At 36.6% G+C, this 17,032-nt stretch overlaps 1 protein-coding gene across 2 annotated transcripts in view; it reads left to right on the plus strand.

Moving 5' to 3' along the window:
• The first annotated feature begins 1,462 nt into the window (after positions 1-1,462).
• Positions 1,463-17,032, plus strand: part of LOC129523662 (metabotropic glutamate receptor 8-like) — a 53,601-nt gene continuing 38,031 nt past the window's right edge. The window contains exon 1 of one of the 2 annotated variants that reach the window (XM_055346947.2): positions 1,463-1,663. The gene's annotated coding sequence lies outside the window, so the exon portion shown is untranslated. Of the gene's footprint in view, positions 1,664-15,705; positions 15,861-17,032 lie in introns of those variants that run through there. The other variant, XM_055346948.2, reaches the window with a different exon arrangement.

The following is a 17,032-nucleotide window of genomic DNA, read 5'->3' on the forward strand; positions in this document are numbered from 1 at the left end:
ACACACTCGAGTTCTGTTTGTTGTCTTGGAACAATTTGGTTTAGAGGTGACTGGTGGGTGAGGAGAACATATGCAAGTTCACCAAACAGAAAAGCTGAATGAGGCAATGCCTCTTCCTGACCATATCTCTTACTCAGATAACTATATAATTTATTGTCCAGTAAAGGGTATATTAAAAAATCATATTAAAAGTCATGTAATGAAGTTGTCCAGGGAAATCAAGACTTAACAGTCTCACTCTGACAACAATGAATAGGGGGGTTCCCTGAAGATAGACTAGGACATGACCCCACACTGGCAGGTAGTAGTACCAGAAAAGAACCCATGGAAAATCTTTACCTTATGCTTGAGATAGGGACCAGGCTTAACTGAAAGCCAGACATAAAATTCTATCTAAAATATATCCACAATCGATGAAAATATGTGGTGTACAGGCATAGAATGTCTTTACTGGATCATTGAAATAGTAAGATAAATTCAACTTTTTACATTTTTTTTTTCCTCCAGTTAGGGCTTGAGGTTTGTCTCGGGAGAGTGACTGTCAATTGGAGCCCTGCCTTTCTGGGGTTCTGGGCAGGGGGTTGTGGATGCTTAACATGTGCCTTTCACAGGACACTTCCTTACCCCAGCAGTGGCCAGGTGTGCATCCCACGACCAGGCCTCCCTCTCACAGAACATCTGTTGAGACTAGGAGATGCCTGGTGACTGTTGCCTGACCTGTGTCCTGTGTATTTCTGACAAGAGCCACTCTCACAGATCCTGGCCAGGAGGAGAGTTAGGTTCCAGTATAGGTCAGATCAGACACATGGAGGCCACAGGACCAAACATGGGAAATCACAGAAGTAGTTTAATTACTCACAGATACAGAGAGAAGAGGGTAGCTGAGAAAAGGGTTTAGCTGTGTCCCCAGCCAAATCTCATCTTGAATTCCCACATGTTGTGGGAGGGAACAGGTGGGAGGTAATTGAATCATGGGGGCAGGTCTTTCCCATGCTGTTCTTCTGATAGTGAATAAGTCTCACAAGATCTGATGGTTTTATAAAGGGGAGTTTCCCTGCACAAGCTCTCTCATCTTGTCTGCTGCCATGTGAGACTGCCTTTCACCTTCCACCATGATTGTGAGGTCTACCCAGCCATGTGGAACTGTGCATCTATTAAACCTCTTTCTTCTGGAAACTACCCAGTCAGGCATGTCTTTACCAGCGGTGTGAAAATGGACAAATACAGTAGCACACCTCATAGGGCTGAACAAAACGGAGAAGATGAGTGGGGAGCAAGAGAGAGAAAAGGGGTCTGTGGGACTCCAGCCTTTATTGGGCCCAGAACAGTACCCAAATAAGTTTTCCACGGGGCTCTAGTCGGTGGGGTGAGTGCCAGCAGGCACATTTCTTGGCTTCCGCTGCAACTGAGCAGGTCACTCTGGCGTCTGGGGGCTGTCCAAGTGGGCTGTGAGGTCTGTGGGGTGAGTCATGCAGATTGTATCCAACGGTTCCATAGCGGGTAGTCACCAGGAAGAGGCAACTGTGTAGGGTCAGTATCTGGGCCAGCCACACTGAGGAACTGTGAGGGTTAGAACTGGAAATTGTCAAGGGAATCTGAACCCAGCTACCATATGAGAGAGTTCAACTTACGTTCAATGTGAATGCCGTGGCAATATTAAAAGGTAAGAATTCGCTCCATACGTGCTTGAGGTAAATAGGAGAAACCTAGAATTTATGTAAACAGTGAGAAGATTAGATGCGTTTTCTGTCACATATTTTAATACTGGCAGCATATTATATATGTCAATCCATCAGGCATTCAGAATTACATGCTTATGAAAATTTTTTGCACCATCAGACAAAAGACAAGGGTAGAAGACATTTTTAACCCTATAAACACTAGTAAATTAAAAACAGAAGGACCTTTATGTCCTAATATATCTGTGTTGTGAAAGGCTGCCCTGCGAAATACGGGATTTCTTAAACATATTTTAAAAATCATAGGTGTCAATATTTTTTAGAAATCCATTTAAATTTTCTCTTGCTATTTTACAATGCCTATTTAGTGGTTCTGCTGATTTTGATGTATATCCTAAACTTTACATTTTCTTTAAAGTATGTTTTATGCAACTTTATGTAAAATGTTTCAGTATCTTCACATTCTCTCCCTGTCCTTTTGTTTTGCTCTTATATGGTGGCCTTGAGTCTTTTCTCTGGCTTTTCAAACCTAGTAAGACTAAGACACTAAAGTAACTTTGCCCGTGGTTTGGTAATGCCTTCTAAAGCACATCCTAAGCTCTCGTGCATACAGGGGTCTCCTTTGAGCTCTATGCTTTTGAGATCCCATATACCTAAATTCCAGTACTCCAAATCAGTACTGCTCAGTTTTAGTTACTAAGTTTAAAAATGTATTTTAATAGCAAGTTAGTTTAGTGCACTCTTGCTTCTTTCTTTACTGCTGGTATACATGTATATTCCTTTAAATGAATCTTGGAATTTATTTAAAAATTTTAAATTATACTAATGAAACCGTATATTGTTGTGAATTCATAGGTGAATTTGGAAAGAATTTGTCTTTATGATACTAAATCCTTTTTATCCAAGAATCATATGTGCCTTTATATTTATTCCAGTCTATATTTATATCACTGAGTAAATATATAGAAATGTAGATACATACAGCCATAGTTATAGATAGATACAAACATAGATATAAAATGTTAAATCTATATCTATCCCATATAACATGTATACATGTTATATGTGTGTGTATATATATTTGTTTGTGTTATTAAAGAGCTCCCTTAAAATTTTTCTTTTATTTCCTATATAATTTTAGGTTGAGCTTGAATTTTCCTTGTATAAACAAGCAAATATTTATACTAGTTTTCATACTGAGATTTAGACATTCTATCTTATTTTAGCATTGAATATTTTCACAATTATTATAAATATTATCTAATATTAATAATGGAACTGTTAAAAATGTTTAAAATTGTACCTTTGAATTATTTTCTTGTTGAATTTAAATTCCTTTAAGTATGATAGTAAATTTCTATTTTATGCTTTCTCTATGCATATGCAAATTAATCTATCCACTTCTCTATCTCTATGTAGTAACATATGAAAATCAGGCCTCTCTTCTTCTAATGGACATACACATGTTTGCATATAGAATATCAGACTCTTTATAGCATTTAAAATCTTTAAAGACATGAATATTACCTTTTGACAAATATATTTTTGCATGTACTGAGAATACCCTATTTATTGTTTATTTGGGCTAATCAATATGATTATTAATATTATTGGATTACCAAATTTAGAATCACACTTTCATCCCCAAGGTGGATATTTGTGGGTTTTTTTGCCAATTTCTTGTCTTACTCTTTCAAATATTGTTGGATATTATTTTTATTTTATTTGGCATTTTAGTGTCAATATTTGTAAGTGATGAACTCTACTTATTTTTTCTTCAATATCTGGTGGGTTTTATAATTACTGATATATTGGATTTTTAGTAGACATTGACAAAAATTATTCCTGTACGTTTTATAGCTGTATGAAGGAAACAAATATATTTTACCCCAAAATATATTTCCTTGATATATTTCAAAATGGCTATTCAGAAGGGCTGGAAATGCAAACATAGCTGCAAAGCTGTCTTGGGGAGATTTGCATCAGTAGAGAATCTGCCTTGATGCAGCCAGGCTTTCTCTGAGGTCTGCCCCCTTGTCTGGGTCTAGGAAAGGTTAACTGAGAGTCTGAGGTCTCCAAAGGTCTGAAAGAAACATTTTCTGTCTATTCTCTCTGAGGACTGCTCCCAGTGAGGTTTCACCTACATAATAAGGTAATAAGTCCACTGTTGCTAGCCAGGGTCCTTTTCTCACATAACCTTTTTTTTTTCCCCCCTGTGATCCAGGACCCCATTCTTTCTGTAAACTTCATGTAGTAGATAAGCTTCTGCACCCATCGTGTGTCTGGGTCTTCATTCTAAGGGCTCCAGTGTACACACATTGCAGAAACTGGTATGCCTTTTCTACTATTTATCTGCCTCCTATTAGTGATTTTCAGGGAAACTTCAGAAGGCAAAAGGGACATTCTCCTTTAGCCCATACTCAGACAAAATCCCCCAACATTTAACTGATTCCTAATAGCTTAAAAATCACTTTGAAAAATCCATATATTTATAACCTTTTCTTCCCTCTATGATTTCTGGTCAGCTTGGGTTTTGTTTTTCATTCCATTTACTTCATCCTCGAAAAGATCGATTTTATGTCTATTTATTCTCATTTATTGACATTGAGAAAAGAAAATAACTTTCATGTGAGAAATGCAAGTCCTTTTAAATAATCAGGCCCAGAGAGATATTCAAATGAGACAGCAGTTCTGTCCTGCTCCTCTTTGAGCTGTGTGTTCATCTAGGCTGCTTGCTGTTCCCACAGTAGCTATAAATTAACCAATAATGCCACACCAGACACTACAATCCACACCCAATAATAGTGTAGCAGTGTGTAGCCAGTCACTAATAATTGTTATTTCCATAAGCCAATGAGAATTTGTGACAAACCTTTTTGCATCATCCCACTTCTTGTCCCTTTTTTGCCTTTAAGAAACTGCTTGTTGCAAAGCTCCAAAGGGAGTTCATATCCAAGGATACTTGGGTCTGTTTCTTCCAGGCAGCTGTCCTCATTGTGGCTCAAGTAAACTCTTTGAATTACGTTTTGTGCTTCAGCCCCTTCCACTTAGATTAACAACATGGATTTGTGTCACCATGTACAGCAATTAAAATGTTTACGCTTTTCCCCTCGAGGGCATTGATGTGCTTTCCTGAGCACTTGGAATAGCTACATAGTGTTCACTTTCTAGATTATGGTTTCTCAACCTTGGTGCTACTTACCTTTAGGACTAGAGGATTCTTTGTTGTGGGAGGCTGCCCTACCAATGCTAGGTGTTTCGTTTGACCTCTAAATTTCACACCTCCACCAGTCTTGACATCCCCACAATAACCCTAGACATTGACAAATGTCTCCTGGGGAAAACTCTCCACCGGTTGACAGCCAAACTTCTTGAAATATTGGAATTGTCAATTGAGTTTTTATCTTATCCAAAACAAATATTTTTCTTTGTTTTTAAACATCTACTTCCATCTACTTATCTACTTATTTTTACTTTTATTTGTAACTTAATTCCATCAAGGAGAGAGAGTGCATTTTCTGTTATGCTAAATTTTTGAAGAATGTGTTGATTTTTTTATGACCTGATATATGGGTGATATGTAGATATTACATGTTTGTATTATCAAATTTCAGGGTGATAATAACATTAATACTTATAATATTTATATTGTCAGTGTATGTTAGTTATTTTCTTTCTTCACTACAGGAGTTTTTCAACCTAAAGGCTATTTTCAATTCTAGGTTATCCAGTAGATTTTGAAATGTTATGATTAAATATCTACTTCTCAAGCATTCATCTTTGCAAATGAATTAATTCCAAGCTCTTATAATGCACATCATATAAAGGGCAGATTAGTCAATATATGGTTCAGAAATAATTATGTAATATTTATAAGAAAATTAAAAATTTAGATCCTTAACTCAGATAACAATAATCCAAATTAAAATTTGATTTAATTACATAATTTAAAATGACACCAGAATACTAGTAAAAATGTAGATCAGTTTAAATAATCCTTTTTAGCTGTAGGACTTTATTAGCATAAATTCAAATACAGGAACCAAAGTAAGATTGAGACCTATAGTCAAAGGTTAAAATGTACACATTATAGGGGCATGATTAAACTAATTTAAAGCATAATAACATGGAGAAATATTGCAAAACATACATTTTACTGAATTAATTGTTAATATCTAATTAAGTGAGAACAAAGGTAAAGAGTAGCTACACACACACACACACACACACACAAGTGCAATATTGTCAAATAAATGTGATGTTCAGCTACACTAGAAATCACACCTGTGTTTTCTCCACAGAAGAGTAAAGATTAAAAATCACAATAATATTTATTGTACATATGGAGGTAAAGATACTCAAAATATTACCCTAAAATACATTTTTTTTTGGCATGGAGTTTTGCTTTTATTGCCGAGGCTGGAGTGCAATGGCACAACCTTGGCTCACTGCAACCTCAGCCTCCCAGGGTCAAGTAATTCTCCCAGCTCAGCCTCCCAAGTAGCTGAGATTACAGGCATGTGCCACCACACTCGGCTAATTTTTTGTATTTAGTAGAGACGGGGTTTCATCATGTTGGTCAGGCTGGTCTCGAACTCCTGACTTCAGGTGATTTACCCACTTCAGCTTCCCAAAGTGCTGGGATTACAGGCGTGCGCCTGGCCAACTTTTTGACATATTTCAAGATGGCTACTCAGAAGACTGGAAATAGCTTCTTCTACAAGAATAGCTGAAAAGTTGTGTTTGTTGGGGAGATTTGCATTGGTACAGAAAATCTGTATTGATATAGACAGGCTTTCCCTGAGATACTCCCTTGTCTGGGTTTAGGAAAGATTAACTGAGTCTGGCACATTTACATTTCTAAAAACCATTTCCTATGTATACTTCCCAAGAGGAGGGCTGCTCCCTGTGAGGTTTCATCCATGTAACAAGACCACCTCTGCTGCCAGGCTCCTCTTTCTTCCTTGTCGTCACCTGTCTTCTGCAAAGCCTGATTGACCAACGTACAGCTCTGTGTTTTCTGTAACCTCAAGACAGCATAGGCATGTTGACTACCTTGCCTTTCCTGGAGTTTTTATATATGTAGTATATATTTGCATATCTATTTATAATATACAAATATTTGTATATATATTTATATATATTATGTAAACTCCAAGTGCATACTTGTGCACATAATTCTATCTGTAAACCTTTTTTCTGTTAATTTGTACATTATCAGTTTGTTTTATAGACTCAAATAATTAAAGCTTCAAGGGAAAAATTTAAACTTTCGTATAGAGAAAAGACAAATATATATGTGACAATATTTAGAGTGTAAGACGCTTTTTAAAGGTATATTTGCAATTTCTGTCTAAACATTTAAATATACATTTGTTACTTTAACTATAAAATTTCAAATAATTTAAGCTAAATACATAGTATATGCAGAAAATTTAGCAATATTTGTATGTAGCACCTTACTGTGTATTACTGTAACCAGTTGTGTAATATAAAGAATTAATTAAGGTAGCACCTACTTTTCAAATATCACATTTTTTCACAGACCTATTAAATAAGACAAATAACATTTAAACTTTATTTTTAAATTTGTAGAATAGTAGTTTTCAGCAGATGGTTTATTTTAGCAAATTCCATCTTCAGATTGTGCTATGCTTTTATGAGTTCCAGCTGTTAACGGATAATATTTTACTGCTGAAGCTATCATGTGTGATATAATTGCTCATTATGTGCCTTAAAACACAAGGAATATAGTTATTTTCAACTTTTAGCAAATTAAAATCTTATCAGCAATTTAAAAACTCTAGAATTGTCTTCTTCTGGTTAATTATTTTAAACTTGTATTTTTCTCTCTATGTTTTTAGTGAGTTGTCTTATCAAGGAGAAGAACTCAAGCTGATTATTCTTTTTTTTTCTCTTCCATCCACCTCGCAGGTGTGTTAATAATTTCATTTCTCAGAAAATGTTCTTTCATAGCCATCTTACAAGATGAGAGACCTTTCAACATCTTCCATTCGGATGTGATACCAGTAATGGAAAATATTCCAGCTTCATGAATATGGTGATACAAATAGTTATCCGTCTAACCTCTGTCAGTGCCAAATGTTTACTTTACTCAGTGAATTACTCAGTTGACTGGTAATTTCTTCTGAAATCACAAATGAGAGGATCAGAGGTCTGGCTGTTGTCTATACCGCATATGACTCCCAGTGCAGACAATTGTTTCTATGGAGCACAGACAGTTGAAAGGATTGACTTCCTGCTTAGAACAGTTTCTGCTGTGCTTCTTATCCTTCTCGTGGAGATTTCAGATTATCTGAATTGTTTTTCTATCTTAAGAAAAAACTCAACAATTCTCCCACCTGCAATTCTCCCACCTGAGAGGAATGTAAACTGTAGTAAGTTAGCAGAAGCAATCCGTAAAGTTTTTACATTGTTTGTTGTAAAATGCAGCGTTGGTGTCTCCATCACTAACATTTTGTATCCCTCATTGCTCTTTTTTTGACTGCAATAGGATACCTCTAGGCAAATCTGTATTCCCGAGACAGAGTGCCCTTTTGGTTAGCTATAAGTACACTCAATGGTAGGCTGAAATACTAGTTTTTATCTATGGCGAAATGGAATCATATCAGTGATTTTCTTTAAAAGGAAATTTAACTCTTGCTATGGTTTGAATGCTTGCCCCTTCCAAATCTCATGTTAAAATTTGATCCCGAATGTTGCAGGTGGGGCTTACTGGGAGGTGTTGGGTCATGGGGATAGACCTTCATGAATGGATAATACCCTCCCTTAGGAATCTCAAGCTATCCTCCCTCCTCGGTGCCCTCAGGAAAGAATGTACCATTCTTTATTCAACTATAATTCCCCCACCCATCCTTTTTGAGATATTAATTACATGTATGTTACACTGCTGCATATGGTCTCATGTATCAATGAGTTTTTGGCTTTCTTATTTTAGTTTACCCATTTTCCTTTAGTTTGTAAAGCTTCTATTTTTTCTACAAATTTTCTGATGTTAGGGTAAAATCCATTACTTATTCTATCTCATGGAATTTTTATTTCAAATATTTATTTTTCATCTATACATGTCACATTTTTCATTTTATAACTTCTATTTTTCTCCTATGTTCAATTTTCATTTAAGTAATTTGACATATATATGTATTTATCTATATGTATTTATAAAATATATTTACTTTAAGGACCTTGAAAATTCCTTCTTCTCTGTCATTTGTAAATGACTTATTTTTATCCTGTTAATATTTATCTTAATAATATATATCTTCCGGCTTCTTTGCAGGTCAGAGTTTTTTTTTTTTTTGGATATTTTGATGTTATGCTATTGAATATCTAGATTTTATTGGCTACCTTTGAACAATGTTGTGGCAGGCAGTTCAGTAACTTCGGGAGGAGTAATTTTCTGTTGTTGTTTTAAATCTTCTCTTTAAACTTTGTTGAGTTAGTCTAGAGCCATCTGTAATTTGGAGCGAAATGAGCACTGTCACTAGGGCATGAACCTCCAGTGGTCTTTACTGAATATCCTGGAGGTACAGAGGGGATTCCCTTCTCTGGCTGGTCAGAGCTAACATGTCTTCCTGTCATGTGATGCCAGGGAAGCCTTCTTCTTCCAACTCCCTGGTAGAGTCCTTTGCTGAGCTCCTTAGAATTTCATCCTATGTACATTTGGCTTAGGGACTTGGGAGAAACCTTAGGCTGATTCTTATTTCCTTTCTCTGTAAACTTTCTCTTCTACTACACATTCCAGCTGCTTAACCTTTTTTGATTTTTATCTGGTTCCTCAGTGCAATGACAATGTCTGCTGTCTCTGGGATTCCGCTCTACTGCTGTCACGGAGAACCTGGGAATAAAGCAGGACTCATTCTGGTTCCTTCTCTTCTCTTGCAGAGCACAGTCCTGTGCTGCCTGATGTTCAGTACTTCAAAAAAATGTTTCATATATTTTGTCCAGTTTACTATTCTTTAACTCTAAAAGAGTAACTCCAGTCCCAGTTACAGCATCATGTTCTGTAACTCTACTCCTTGTTGCTTCATTCTGCCATTGTCTGGTATGATCTCCCCTTTCCCTTCTGTAATCAGGCCAAGAGCATAATATAATACTAGTTATAACTGCACAGCTTGCCTCCATTGTGTAAAAAAATCACTGAGACTTAACTGTGTCCAACTTTTTAAATGTGAATATAAGTACAACTAAAGCTATATTTTGGTTAATATTTGCATTGCATGCTTTTCCATTATTTACTTTCAACATCTGTGAAATATAAATATAAATTATAAAAACTTTAAGAGAGTCCATTTAAAAAAATCTGGTCTGATTATGTTTTAACTGGTTTATTACAACGTGCATTCTTGACTCCAGGGTCTAATATAATTGGTACATTTGTCTATTTGCAAAAAAACTTGACAATATTTTAAAATTAATTTATCCAACTCACAACTTATATGCTTCTGCTGTTGTATGGAAGATACATTTTAAACTTTATGAGATAGCATTCTGTTATACAGTCGATATCCAATTAAATTTCTCTCCATGTTTATTTCTTTCATTAAAATAAATCATTCTTCTAACTGCAAACTTTCATCAGGGATCATGTCTCTTCTACCTGAAGAATAATCTTTAGTATTTCCTTTCCTATGGGTCTGCTTGGGAGAAATTCTTTATTGTATCTTTGCTTTTGATGGACATGTCCACCAAGTAGACAGTTCTAGGTCGGCCCTTATTTTATTTCAGGACTTGAAATATATCAGTACCTCACTTGTTGGCTTTCATTGTTTCATTTGAGAAGGTCGTTATCAGTCAACTCTTTCTCTTTGTAGTTAGCCCAATTTTTTATCACGTGCTCTTTATATTTTTCTTTTACTTTTCAGAAATTGTCCCATTATGTTTCTAGGTGTGTCCTCTGTATGTGGTTTCCTTTGCTTTGCAAAGCCTCCTGAACCTGTGGTTTAATATTATTGGTCAATTTTGATAAAACCTCTAACATTGACACTTAAAATTCTATTCAGACCAGCTGTTTTCTCCTTCTTAGATTTCAACGTGTGAGATTATTACTGTATCCTTTATATGTTTTAAATGACCTTTCTCTACTTTTTTTTTAGTTGGTTAATCTGTATTAGTGTATACTTTGTTTTTTTATTTTATTTTATTATTATACTTCAAGTTTTAGGATACATGTGCACAATGTGCAGGTTTGTAACATAACTATTCATGTGCCATGTTGGTGTGCTGCACCCATTAACTCGTCATTTAGCATTAGGTATATCTCCTAATGCTATCCCTCCCCCCCCCCTCCACCCCACAACAGTCCCCGAAGTGTGATGTTCCCCTTCCTGTGTCCATGTGTTCTCGTTGTTCAATTCCCACCTATGAGTGAGAACATGCAGTGTTTGGTTTTTTGTCCTTGCAGTAGTTTACTGAGAATGATGATTTCCAGTTTCATCCATGTCCCTACAAAGGACAGGAACTCATCATTTTTTATGGCTGCATAGTATTCCATGGTGTATATGTGCCACATTTTCTTAATCCAGTCTATCGTTGTTGGACATTTGGGTTGGTTCCAAGTCTTTGCTATTGTGAATACTGCTGCAATAAACATACGTATGCATGTGTCTTTATAGCAGCATGATTTACAGTCCTTTGGGTATATACCCATTAATGGGATGGCTGGGTCAAATGGTATTTCTAGTTCTAGATGCCTGAGGAATAGCCACACTGACTTCCACAATGGTTGAACTAGTTTACAGTTCCACCAACAGTGTAAAAGTGTTCCTATTTCTCCACATCCTCTCCAGCACCTGTTGTTTCCTGACTTTTTAATGATCGCCATTCTAACTGGTGTGAGATGGTATCTCATTGTGGTTTTGATTTGCATTTCTCTGATGGCCAGTGATGATGAGCATTTTTTCATGTGTTTCTTGGCTGCATAAATGTCTTCCTTTGAGAAGTGTCTGTTCATGTCCTTCGCCCACTTTTTGATGGGGTTGTTTGTTTTTTTCTTGTAAATTTGATTGAGTTCATTGTAGATTCTGGATATTAGCCCTTTGTCAGATGAGTAGGTTGCAAAAATTTTCTCCCATTTTGTAGGTTGCCTGTTCACTCTGATGGTAGTTTCTTTTGCTGTGCAGAAGCTCTTTAGTTTAATTAGATCCCACTTGTCAATTTTGGCTTTTGTTGCCATTGCTTTTGGTGTTTTAGACATGAAGTCCTTGCCCATGCCTATGTCCTGAATGGTAATGCCTAGGTTTTCTTCTAGGGTTTTTATGGTTTTAGGTCTAACATGTAAGTCTTTAATCCATCTTGAATTAATTTTTGTATAAGGTGTAAGGAAGGGATCCAGTTTCAGCTTTCTACATATGGCTAGCCAGTTTTCCCATCACCATTTATTAAATAGGGAATCCTTTCCCCATTGCTTGTTTTTCTCAGGTTTGTCAAAGATCTGATAGTTGTAGATATGCGGCATTATTTCTGAGGGCTCTGTTCTGTTCCATTGATCTATATCTCTGTTTTGGTACCAGTACCATGCTGTTTTGGTTACTGTAGCCTTGTAGTATAGTTTGAAGTCAGGTAGCGTGATGCCTCCAGCTGAATTTCATTTTCTTGTGTCCCTTGAAGTGCTTAAAAAGGATTACTTGGGTAATAATTATGTCTGTATGTGAGAGGACTCTTATTTTCTTTATTATAGCAACAAACATAATATATTGCAAACAATATCCAGATAAAGTGTCAGTAGTGGTTTTGATTAAATGATAGGTCTTGTTTGTTATTAAAACCAATTACTGATATATCTGAAAAGAACCTTTGACGTTTGGATATCAGACCAATTAAGGACAGATTAGTAGGTTAGTGTTGACTTACATGAAAAGCAGATGCTTTAAACCCAGGCAACATGGATTTTCGTGTGGTTCTTATTATTTTAGTCAATGCGTGTTGTTTTCTGGATTTCGTTCCTAAAAATATTAAACAAGCACCTGTTATGCCACCAAAACAAACAAACAAATAAGCAATCAGCATAAGATAATACAGTCACAGGCATAAAGGTGCAGAAATGTTTTAAAGAGAAACCTGGTTACAGAAGATGCTTCCCTAACGTATAGGACTAAAATTATCTTGCTATCTTTAAACTCTTTTTTCCTCTGTATTAGTTTGTTCTCACATTGGTATAAAGAAATACCTGAAACTGGGTAATTTATAAAGACAAGAGGTTTAATTGGCTCATGATTCTGCAGGCTGAACAGGAAGCATCGTGGCATCTGCTTCCGGGGAGGCCTCAGGGAGCTTTTACTCATGGTAGAAGGCAAAGTGGGAACAGGTGTCTTACATGGCAGGAGCAGGACCAGGAGAGGGAGGGGGAGGTGCTACATACTTTTAAACAACCAGATCTTGTGAGAACTCACTGTACAGTAGCAAGGGTGGATGTTGCTAAACCATTCATGAGAACTCTGCCCGCATGATCCAATCACCTCCCACCAGGCCCCACCTCCAGCGTTGGGGATTACATTTCAATATGAGATTTGGGTGAGGACACATCCAAACCATATCATCCCCACTCCCACTTAATGACCTTAAAAATCAGGGCCCCAAACATGTATTTTACTCAAGTGACATTGTATATAATGCTACTGGACTTAACAAAAACCCACTGCCCTCCCCGTACTTTTGAATCTTGATCCCCAAGAACATTTTTTTCCAACCCCTTTAGCTCTTTTTCTGGTATTTGTCTCCATTTTTCACATAACATTTTTATGTTGCTATTTCTTGATTTTTTTTTTAGCTTTCATTTTGATTGTCTGTCTACTACAGAATATGATGACTTAACTCCCCACAGTGCACACATTGCACATGGATGAGTGCATGAACACACATATACTTCCTTTCCTCCAATCTTTCCAGTAGGATTGTATCATAATTCTGATTTAATTAGTATTCAGTGCTTGTATTATCATGATTCTGCATTTGATGTTGCAGTTAATCTAGTGTACTAAAATACCATTTCTATTCTTAAACATTTGGTTTTTCCTGAAATTAATCATTTCTTGCTTTGTCATATGCTTAGATTTCTGTATAACTTATCAATTCATCCTCAAACTTTGACAGAACTATACATATCCTTTCAGTATATCCAAACACCTCAAACAGCCCATCCATTCAGCTTCTTTTCTTCTTGGAGATTCTTCTGGAGGCTTCCATTTCCCTGCTCTAATCTGGGTGGGATGATCTTTGGACGTTTGATGGCTGTTAACTCTGCTTCTCTTCATCATCACTTTGAGAAATCCCCTTTCCTTCTCCTGTGCTGAATTCCCTGCTACTTGGATTCTGGGTCTTGTTCGTTCTTGTTTCCTTTCTTGGTTTGGAAAGTTTCCTTCCATCCCTGAGAAGCTTCATAAAAAAGGTATGCATGGAAGGTAAATGATTTTTTGAGTTTTCTTCATATTTTAAATAGACTTTATTCTACCCACACACTTGATATATAGTTTAGCTTGCTTTCTTTTCATTTCAAATAAAACTCATTTTTTCTTATAATTTTGAAGTCGTTGTCCATTTTCTTCTGACTTCACATTATTGCTGTGAAAATCCTGAAACCATTCTGAGCCTTAATCCTTCCCTGTAATCAGTTTTTACTCACGAGTGTTTTAAAATTTTGTGTTAATGTTCCTTCACATAGGTTTTCTTCCTTCCCCTTCCTTTCCTTTTCTTTTTGCTGGCATTTTATAAGTATTTTCAATCCAAAAATTCTTATTCTTCAGTTCTGAGAAATATTCTTAAAATTTTCTTTAGTAATGGCTTCTCTTTATTTTCTCTTTTGGGGATTTCAAAATTGGAAAGTTAAGCCACTTGAATGAATTCTCCAATTTTATGGTCATTTTCATTTGTTTTACTTTCTGAAATATTTTCTCTACTTGCTCTTATACCTTATCTATTGAGATATTTCTATCTTTTCCTTTTTAATTTCTAGGAGCTCTTTCTTGCCCTCTGAATGTTTCTATTCTTTTAGCCTCCTATTCTTGTTGCATGGACACACTTCTTGTCTCTGAGGATATTAATAATCTTGAAGTTATCTATGTATGTCTTATTTCTATGTCCTCTAAGTTTATCTCTTCTGTTTGTTTCGGTTCCTGACTTTCACGGTAGAGGCTCCTCTCAAATGTCTGCTGTGATATTAAGAGTGAGGTGCTGACATGGTGTTTGTGAGCCTTGGAAGTGAGGACAAATTCATTGGCCAGTGGGCTTTACTTTAGCTCGAGCAGGTGGAATTGGTCATTTAGTTGGGAAACATCCATGTAAGTATCATTATGTCATTACCCTTGGACCAGATTCTCCAGAGAAGACTCTTCCAATTTTCTGTATGGGGTTTAGTGGGGGCAGGGGTGGATGGGGGGAGATAAGTCAGGCTGCTGCAGTCTGGATGCTAAACAGGGAGAGGGGACCAGGGACTATCCATTCAGCGTGCAGACTTTTATTCTATAGAAACTCGCTATGTCTTCAGCTGTGTTTGATGTCCCTGAGTTCATCCTCTATAGAAAATTACTCTCTGATCTTCTGTGCAGAGGGACTGGAGTTGAGGGAAGGGACTTTAGAGATTTTCAACCAACTCCATTTTCAACCCCACCTTCTGCAGCCTCTGGTACCTCCACTCCAGGGCCTTCATCATGTTAAGTGGAACACCAGCTTTGTTTCTGTTGGCCTCATCCCCAGCCCCACTCCTTGTGGGCTCTCACTGAGCTTTTTCTATTCTGGTAAGTCAGTTGCAACTTGGTAATCATCTGCTTTTCAGCTTTCAAAACATTGATGACATTTCTCTCCTCTTTTCCCCGCTTTTTTTATAGTAGACAACTTAGTTGGGTATTTGGAGGAATTAGAGTGTCTTAGCTCAGGTTGCTAAATCAAAATACCATAAACCGAGTAGCTTAAACAAGAGACATTTATTTATCACAGTTCTGGAGGCTGGAAAGTCTGAGATTAGGATGTTAGCCTGGTTGGGTTCTTGGTGAGGGCTGTCTTCCTGGCTTGCAGACGACGGCCTTCTCACTGTGTTCTCACATGGTGAATGGAGACAGAGAGAGACAGAGAGAGATCAGTCTGATCTTTCCTCTTCTAATAAGGACACTAATCCCATGTGGGAGTCTTACTCTCATGACTTCATCTAAACTTCATTACCTCCTAAAGGTAATACTATCACATCAGAGGGGTAGGGCTTCAACATGTGAATTTTAAGGGTATACAGACATTCAGTTTATAACATGGAGGTAAATGAATGTGTTCTATTTTCCATGCTCAACAAGAGGCCAGGCCATGCAACAGTCCTTTTTTTGCTGCTGCTATTAGTGAGTCTCAGTAACAGGATGGAAGTAATTGAAAGGGTGCTGTATCAGGTGGCTCATCTCCATTTTCAGGTTTTTAAAATGGGAAAGACAGAGTAAGAGAAGGGAAGGGGAAGGGAGAGAAAGGGAAAGTTGAGAAGGATCAAGAAATAGGAGAGAGAAATGGATGAGGAGAGGAAAAGCGAGGCTATTATTGAATAGTAAAATGGAAGCCATTGTTGTCTTCATCTTCAGCCTATCGCCAACACTCCTTTCATTTTTTTTTTTTTGAACTGACAAGAGAACTATAATGCTTCAATGAACTGGTCATCAGACCCCTAGCACCTGACCAAGGCTCCAATACTCTAACAAAAAAATAAGTTTTTAAGATCCCCAGTCATGCTTTGACTTGTGAAGTCAGGATTTATAATTTTGAATTGGAAAAGTTTTCTGATGTACCCTCTAGTTCATCTCCTGTAGGATTTTCAAAAAGCAATTTATTGCATTTTACGTGATGTTCTATTCCCATATTAGAATTTACATAATTCACAGTACTCATGGGAGGGAGCTATGTGGTATATTCATAGAAACACAAAATGTTGAAATTCAAAGGCATCTTGAGATCATCCTGTCAAGCACCCTTCTTATTACAAATGAAGGAATTGATAGCCACAAATGTTACACATCTTGCCCAGGGTCATGCAGAGGCAACATGGGTGTGCTCCATTGCAGGGATGAGAAGAGGATAGCATGCCATGAGTGAACTTGAACGAGTGCTTCTGTTACTCTGTTTATATTCCGGGATCTTTTTTTTATTAAACAAGCTAAGCTGCTTTTCATTTGTAGATATTTACATGTTATATATGGTTAAGCTATAATGCATTTGCAAGGAGAATGAATTTTATCTAGAAGTCACTGCATGAACGGAAATTGTAGAAATTATATCACAGAAATTTATGAAGTAACAAATTGTTATCCTTTTGTCATTTGCAATTCTGATCGATTTTCATTTTTGTGCTTGGATGATGTTGGGATTGT

This window comes from Gorilla gorilla, chromosome 6 (assembly GCF_029281585.2).
Source record: "Gorilla gorilla gorilla isolate KB3781 chromosome 6, NHGRI_mGorGor1-v2.1_pri, whole genome shotgun sequence".
NCBI classification, from domain to species: domain Eukaryota; kingdom Metazoa; phylum Chordata; class Mammalia; order Primates; family Hominidae; genus Gorilla; species Gorilla gorilla.